General features: G+C 39.6%; 1 long non-coding RNA gene across 1 annotated transcript in view; it reads left to right on the forward strand.

Annotated features, from left to right (window-relative positions):
* LOC109439571 (zinc finger protein 510) overlaps positions 1–1,819 on the forward strand; it is a 283,485-nt gene extending 281,666 nt beyond the window's left edge. Inside the window, exon 5 of the long non-coding RNA XR_012496036.1 lies at positions 1,689–1,819. This is a non-coding gene — a long non-coding RNA (zinc finger protein 510). The remainder of the gene's footprint in view (positions 1–1,688) is intronic.
* Positions 1,820–8,675: the final 6,856 nt, after the last annotated feature.

Here is an 8,675-nt window from a genome sequence, read left to right on the forward strand (position 1 = left end):
CCTTGTAGAGGAAAATAGGCTGGACCAGGCTATGGTAGAAAATACTGTGGTCTTGTAGATTTATGGGATGATACTTTGAACACATAAAGTAATACAGGTAATGTTAAAACTAAATTTTCCAGAGGAATGTCTGTGAACTCTTTCATCTTTTGGCGATGGGGGATGGGTAGTGGGCTCTGCATCATCTTAAATGTTTAGCTAAGCCTAACATCCTTACATGGAGTATGGGTAGCAGGAGGGTAATAGTCAAATATGCACAATATTTTTTTTTAATTGGGGAAGGGGAACAGGACTTTATTGGGGAACAGTGTGCACTTCCAGGACTCCCTCTAAGTCAAGTTGTTGTCCCTTCAATCCCAGCCGTGGAGGGTGCCATTCAGCTCCAGGTCCAGTTGCCATTGTTAGCCGCAGGGGGCGCAAGCCCACCATCCCTTACGGGAGTCTAGGAATATAACCAGCAATCCTGTGGTTGAGAGGACAGCACTCCAACCAAGTGAGCCATCCAGGAGCTCAGCAGCAGCTCAGCTCAAGGTGCCGTGCTCAATCCCAGTGACTGGAGGCAAAGCCCACCATCCCTTGTGGGGCTTGAGGACTCGAACCAGCAACCTTGTGGTTGAGAGCCCACTGGCCTATGTAGGAATCAAACTGGCAGCCCCTGGCACTAGGAGCATGGAGCCCCAACCACCTGAGCCACCGGGCCGGCCCACAATATTTTTTTAATGATAGCTAAATATAAAGAGTATTCCCAAAATTTCTAGGAGGAGGTAGAAACATGTGATCCTTAAGGTTCTCACAATCAGTAGAAACCAGATATGTTGAAAAATGTATAGAAAGCAGAGTTAAAAATGGGACAGGGTTAAAACTGGTTTTAAGAACATAAGTGAGCATATTAAAAAGGTAATACTTAGGATTTGTGTTCAAAGAACGTTTACTTCTGAACAACAGTAACAAAAACCAAAGTACTAAAGCCAGAATAGAGCAATGAATCCCATTCAGGTGGAAAGATACCGTTTCCTCCAGTCACTTTTAAACTTCTTCTTGGGCATTTGTGTTCCTAAGAATGACACCCAGGAGAATCAGAACTTGGGTTTTAGGAATATGTCTTTAAATGTGAGGAAACTTGTTACATTATAAACTTATTTTGGTATTGATGTGTAGAATGAGAAAGGGAAACGTCCAGATGGGACATGTGGACTGATGAGTATCCTATCTTTTTAATCTGTATTTGCTAGTTTAAGAACCTAGATTTTGATAATCTCCTGAATCCAAACCCTTTCTCTGCTGGTTTATTCTCTTCAGCATTATTTTTTGTTTTGTTTTGTTGTTGTTGTTATTGAATTCATACTATTCTCTGATTGTTTTGTCCCCAGAACCCAACTTTCTTAAAACTATTATGTTCCCAATTCATCGTTCCATTCCTTTCTGCCAAGTTAGAAAATTATATTTTAAAATGCCAAAATATGCACGACAGTCACCTCCAAGTTCTTTTTCCTTTTTCACCTTACACCAAGCATCTTGCCTCCCAAGGAAAGAGAATATAGTTAACATATACTTGGATTTACTACAGTGTTGGCAAAATTAGCAAGAAATAAAAATGTGAAATATGTAGTAGGGCATATGTCTATGGGACTTTTTATATTAAAAATGTGTTAAATTTCATGAGCAATTTTTTAACTTTATCTTTGTAGAAGACTGCCGACTTGATCTTTTAGAAAGGAGCCATGAAAACCAAGACAAGTATTTATGTGAAGTTTTATTTACTACCAACAGACCACTGACTACAGAGCAAGAGAAAGTTTTAAGGAAACCATTTTTCTAGGCACTGACATTGTTCCTTCAAGAAAAATACTCTACATGTGTAGTGACGAGCAGGGAAAAGAAAGAGGAAGGATACGCTAGAGAGGTATTAATTGATTTATTTAGCAATATCTAACTTATTTAGCAATATGCAATAGCAAAAGACAAAGGCAATTAATGGAATGTGTTAATGACCAAAAGTTAAGGCAGTTAAGACTAAACTATATACATTGATAACAATGTCATGTCAAAGGAGTACACATACATACAGGTTAAAGAGATCCCAACATGTGTTTACTATTGATCAAAAATTACTAGGCCAAATACACAAATAACATCAATAAGGAATATCTAGAAACAGTGTCAAATTTTATAGGATAACAACTATTACAGTGGATGCTCAAATCTCACCAAACTATGGGGAAACAATAGTGGAAAGGTCAGGAATCAAAACCTTCCCAGGTCCACAGCTGGAAAACTGAGGTGTCTCATGATGCTGCAAGCTGCATACAAGTTTCCAAAATGCTAACAAGTTCCCAAGAATGTTGTTGCTGTTGCCGTTGTTGTTATTGTTGCTGGAAGCTAGGGCGTCTCCTGATGTTACAAGCTGCAAGCTGCATACAGTTTCTAAAATGCTAACAAGTTCTTAAGAAGGCTAACCGTGGGGAACAACACTGGGGAGGTTGGAAACCAGCCAGACCTTACCAGGTCTGTGGCTGGCAGTCAGGGTGTCTCCTGGTGTTGTAAGCTGCATGCTGCTGACAGTTTCCAAAATGTTAGAATGATGAAGAATCACCAGTGATAAACGATGAAATTAACAAATGCACTACCTACTGAGGTCTGTCTGATATATTTTTTCGGATGTACCTTAGAGCCAAGCTCCTTGTTCCTGCTGCCCCCTCAGGGAATGGTCAGTTCCGGGAGGGTTCGGCAGTTACTGTCATAAAAATATTGCTTATCCAGCTGAAGGGCCAGTTTATTCGGACAAACACTACCTACTGTTCTCACCCGGGACCATCGGTCCAAGGTCTTCCAAAGCCTGGCAACATGCCTGTCACATCATTTTGATATAACTAAGTTACTTTTCCACTTCATCTGCTGATGTGGGCCAAACACACAGAAAGCAACATTATCCCATATCTCTCCTGCCAGGAATCAGATGAGGGAGAAATTCTCTTAGCCCTAAGCTAACCATCACCCCACATGCAGTCTCTCATGTCAGTGAACAAAGGAACTAAAGCCTAACAAACAAAAGCTAAACATCACCTCACATGTAGTCTCTCATGAAAGGAAACCAAAAGCCAACCGAGAGTTAAACAGAAAGCCAACTTCCAACTCAACCGAGGGAACAATCTCACAGGCAGTATTTCACATGAGGAAACCAAAAGCCAACCTTAATCTGACCAACCACCTCACATGGTGGAGTAACATTGCCCCACATGAGGGAAGCAGACAAACAGACAAACAAGCTAACATCATCCAATGAAGGTGAATTTTCTTAACATCTTCCCTACAACATGTTACGTTGTGCGGCCTACATACTTTGGTCTCTACCCATTGACTCCTCATAATGACTGAAAAAAGAAGACTGATGAGTTTAGTGCATCTCATTCCAATACTAGAAATGAGAGAACAAACACTGGAGGGAAGTCTTTTGATTACAATCAAAATGTACAAAATTTTAATTCTGTGGAGGAACTTACTTTTGGGGCAGTCTTTTGAATGTAATGAACATAGTAATGATTTACTTGATAAGGCTGCCTTCATTACACAGAACAGTGCTTATACAAAAGGGAGATTTTATTATGAATTTCGAAGAAACCTATGTGATGTGTCAGCCCTTGTTGTCTCTCTAAGTATTCACACACAGAGAAGAGTCACTGTGAATTTCATGAACATAAATGTAATAAAATTAGGAATCACTTCAGGAGGATTGCTCAACTTCAGAAAACTGATGCAAGAAAGAAAATTTTTGGTCAAAAAGCTCAGTTCCGAGAATATTGGAGAACTCACACAGAACGGCAAACCGTTGAGTATGGGAAAAACCTCAGCTATAATTCAGCCATTAACATACAACACAGAACTCACACAATAGAGCTATTTTGTGATAATAAGACGTGAGGAAAGTTTCACTTCTCCTTCAGCGTTGGGTATACAGCAGAGAACTCACAGAAAGGAAAAACACTGTGAGTGTAATGAATGTCAAAAATCCTTTGGTAGGAGGTCATCCCTCATTTTACATCAAAGAAGTCACGCAGGTAAGAAAATGTATGAATAATGAATGTGGGACAGCTTTTTCCTAGCAATAAATTATTCCTAGTTGTACCTCAGAGAACTCACACTGCAAAGAACCCCTATCACTGTAATGAATGTGGTAAAAGTTATGCCCAGAAGTCAAGCCTGGGGAAACATCAGAGAGCTCACACAAGGGAGAAACCCTATGAATGCAGTGAATGTAGTAAAACTTACTCCGAGAATTCAAGCCTTGAAGTACATCAGAGTTCACACAAGGGAGAAACTATATGAATACAATGAGTGTGGAAAAGCTTTCACCTCCATGTCACACCTCAGAGTACATCAGAGATCTCACACAGTAGAGAAACCCTATAAATGTAATGAATGTGGGAGAGCTTTCACCTCCTTATCACGCCTCAGGGAACATCAGATAATTCACAAAGGGTTGAAACCCTATCAATGTTCTGAATGTGGGAAGTCTTTCTTCAGGAAATCTAATCTGAATGTACATTGGAGAACTCACACTGGGGAGAAGCCCTATGAATGTGTTGAATGTGGAAAAGCTTTTGCATACAAAGAACAGGTTGCACAACATCAGAAAACTCACTCAGGTGAGAAACCCTATAAATGTAATGAATGTGGTAAAACTTTCATCCAGAAATCACATCTTGTAAAACATCGGACGACCTACACAAGGGGACAAACCCTATCAACGTAATGAATATGGAAAAGCCTTCATCTCCAGTCATACCTCAGAGAATATCAGAGAACACACAGGGGAGAAACTCTATCAATGTATTGAATGTGGAAAACTTTCAGGCAGAAGTTAAACTTTGGGAAACATCACAGTACTCACCATAGGGAGAAACCCTATGAATCTGGAGAGTTTTATGTTCATGTCATACCTCAGGGGATATGAGAGAATTTACAGAGTGAAAAATCTGTATGAATATATGAAATTTTGTGAAATTTGTCTTTGGAAATCCATCCTCATAACACATCAGACTGCCGGGTAGAAATGCTATGAAGATAACTAATGCAGAAAAGCTTTTGTTTGCATCTTAACCCTCAAAATTGAACTCGTAAGACAAATCACACAGGGGAGTGATTTACACACTTTCACCAATGACTCTCACCTATGAAAACATCAGAAAACTCACAAATGTGAAAGATCTTATAAAGGTGCCAATGTGGGGAAATCATCAAGAATTGTCAGATGTAAAAAGCCAAGGGAAGAAAAAAAATGGGCAAAGGAACTCTTTGGTGCCTCTTTCATAAGGGCTCTGCCCTAATGACTTCATCACCTCCAAAGGCCTCCAACTCCAAATCCCAGCACCTTGGGGATAAGATTTCAACAGAAGAATTTTGGGAGGACACAGACATTTAGTCTAGCAAGAACTTATACTTGCAGGAAATGCTTGAAATGTATGTAGACAGTCCTTCAGCCACTAAGGATAAGTTTAGTCCTTTTGGAACATCAGAGAATTCTCTGGGGAAAGAAACATTGTGAAGGTAATGAATATAGCAAATATTCTGTATGAACTCAACCATCAGCAAACTTCAACTGTGGAGAAATTCTGATTGTGTAATGAAAATGGGAGAGCTTTCTGTCAATGACTGAATCTCACTGAGTAGAGAATTCACGTAATAAAGAAAATGTAGAATATAATAAATGTGTGATAACTTCAAAAGCCACCCTCCTCAGTACAGGAGAAAATGCGTAGAGCAGTAGAGACCTCATAGTGTATCGACCAGATGAAAGAAATCTTATGAAGATAATGGATTTGGGAAATCCTGTCAGAAGTCAATTCACAATAAATATATATAAATAATAAATGTAATGAATAGAGCCCCATATCCCATATACTGCATGGTCACCAATAACCATTTACTGTTGTCCTTAGGCCCACGACTAGTCTAAATTTCCCAATCACTCTTTCTGCAGAATGCGGTAATGTCATCAAATTCTATTTAGTGAAATGTGACTATCAGTGGTAAAACAAGTCCCATGAAGACATTTTCATCCTATATATTCTCTGCTGTTCCTTTTCCCTACAATGATGGAAAAGTAGCACATGGAAGGAGTCAGGGTTCAAGAATTACTGTGTGGAACAATTTCTTTCTGTTACTTTTCTCCTGTGACTTTTGCAAGGAAGAAAAAACTTGTTCTCTGCTGAGCTGTTATAGGTTTGGATCTACCTGTTACTGACCTATCTTAGACATTCCTCAGCTCTCACAAGCTATGACTGTGACCTCTGTGAAAAGTGACAAGTGGGTATGTATCAGAAGAGTCACATGGGGGGAACTCCTGGCAATATCCTTCTCTATTTGAGCTCTTCTCTATTATTAATCATGTAAATAACAGGATTTGTTTCATGTTTTCTTACGATTACATTTAGGTTGTGTACCTTTTGTAGCAATACAAAGAAATATTGAGGATTTCTCGGTACATTATAATAGGACACACATACTGTTGAAAGGTCTCACTAATTGTGATATTAAATTGGATTATTTAGTTAATGTGTTACCATCCCTGTTTGTTTGTTTGTTTGTTTGTTTGTTTGTTTTTAATTGGGGAATATTGGGGAACAGTGTGTTTTTCCAGGACCCATCAGCTCCATGTCAAGTCATTTTCAATCTAGTTGTAGGGGGCGCAGCTCAGCTCCAAGTCAAGTCATTGGATTTCAATCTAGTTGTGGAGGGCGCAGCTCCCTGGCCCATGTGGGACTCGAATCGGCGACCTTGCTGTTATGAGCACTGTGCTCTAACCACTGAGCCCACAGGCCACCCACCAGCGGCTCAGCTTCAAGCTCAAGCCATTGTTTCTCACTGGTTCATGTGGGAATCGAACCGGCAACCTTAGTGTTATGAGCACTGCGCTCCAACCACTGAGCCAACCAGCCACCCCTTCCATGTTTTTTCACAAAAAAGTCATTAAGTATCTTGAGTAAATACATTCCGATTATACCTATGTTGTTGTATTCCTCAAGCTTTCACAAATTTCTGCATTTATTTCTTATCAATGCCCAAATCTATTTTTACTATAGTTACAATATCATGCTATTTTTCCCATTGTTACTCCTGTCCTCATCATGGTATGAAATAATTTTCCTTTTTCCAGAATTTTAAATTTATGTTTATATAGACTCAGATTCTTTCTTCATGCAGTAGGTTATAATCCTTAACTAGCATTATTAGTTTTATTTTGTTTTGATGGTCAAATCATCTGTGATAAAGCCAGCTTATGTTCATTCAGATTGGCTCCTGTGTCCAATATTAATGTTTCTTATATCTGTATGGTTTTACCAGACCATCCTTTTACTTATTCTGATTATGAGAATGTATAATGTGATTTTGTAATAGTTTGCATTATAAAGCCAGTACTTTATTTATATTTTTTGGAAAAATGTTAAGTCTTTTCTAAAATATTTAGAATATTATACCTCTTTAAATACATATTTAAAAAGTCCGTTTGGAATAGGATTTCATTTCATCTCAGGTATCCACAAGGTAGGACCAACTTAACCAACTGACCTGAGGCACAGTCCTAGTGGTATGGGACTCAGGTCTTTCTCTCTTTCCCTCTTTGCTGGCACATGTCCAGAGGATACCCCCCAAGACCACATCCTCCACAAGAGATTGTTATCTGAGCCCTAAACATGTCTCCTCCCTGCCTTATGGATCTGCACCGGAGATAATGAGGCCCTGAGCCTTATAATCTTCACCATGAACTTGATGCCTTGGAGGCCCTTTTAATTTATAGAGTATTGATTAATGTGGGGAAGAGGTTTTGAGGAGTCTGTTTGAGTCTTGATGAGGGGTACTCTGTGGATCCTGTTGAGAGCAGTTGGAGATTTTGCCCAGAAGCAGGTGCCCCGGGAGGCAGCTAGAGAGCCCGCTGATTCGTAACAGTGTCTTCGCTGGGAAAGCCTCATGTGGACACCTGCATTGTGGCAGGGCTGTGCTGGGCTGGGCATTATAGCATAGTGACACTGAGGTCTGTATCCCAACACCCTGGGTTGACGAGAAATGGGAACTGGGACGTGGGCACCATTATTTCTCAGGACAGAACACAAACAAGGAGCTCTTTCATCATAAAGCATAAGGAGAGGCAAGAACTAAGCCTTGTGTCTGGACTGGAAGTGTTAGGAAGTCCCCGTGAATTCAATTTGCAACTCTGTGAAAGCCCCTAGGAATCTGAGCAATTTTCATCAGTGAAAATGAGTTAAATCAGTTAATGAGTTAAAATGGGTATGAAATCCCATCCTATCCCTTGGCTCAGAAATTTGGAAGCCTGCTACTTTGACACACACACACACACACACACACACACACACACACACACACGTTTATATATATTATATATAAACTATAGGGAAGGGAGGAGCCATGAGAAAATTTCCCAGTTTATTCTTTTCCAACATTTCTGCTCTCCCATCCCCTTGTGCCTGTCCCAATAAAAAAAGGCACATGCAGGGCCTAGAGTTTTTATTGATGAATTATTGGGATTATTCTTTGAATTGTTTACAAAATCCATTTAACTATTAACTTGAATGTAAAAGACCAAAGTGAGAGGCAATAAGTGTTTATTCGATATCCAAATTAATAGGTATTTGTGAAGCACTGTTTCAGGCGGACACGTG

This window comes from Rhinolophus sinicus, linkage group LG04, assembly GCF_036562045.2.
Source record: "Rhinolophus sinicus isolate RSC01 linkage group LG04, ASM3656204v1, whole genome shotgun sequence".
Lineage (NCBI taxonomy): Eukaryota > Metazoa > Chordata > Mammalia > Chiroptera > Rhinolophidae > Rhinolophus > Rhinolophus sinicus.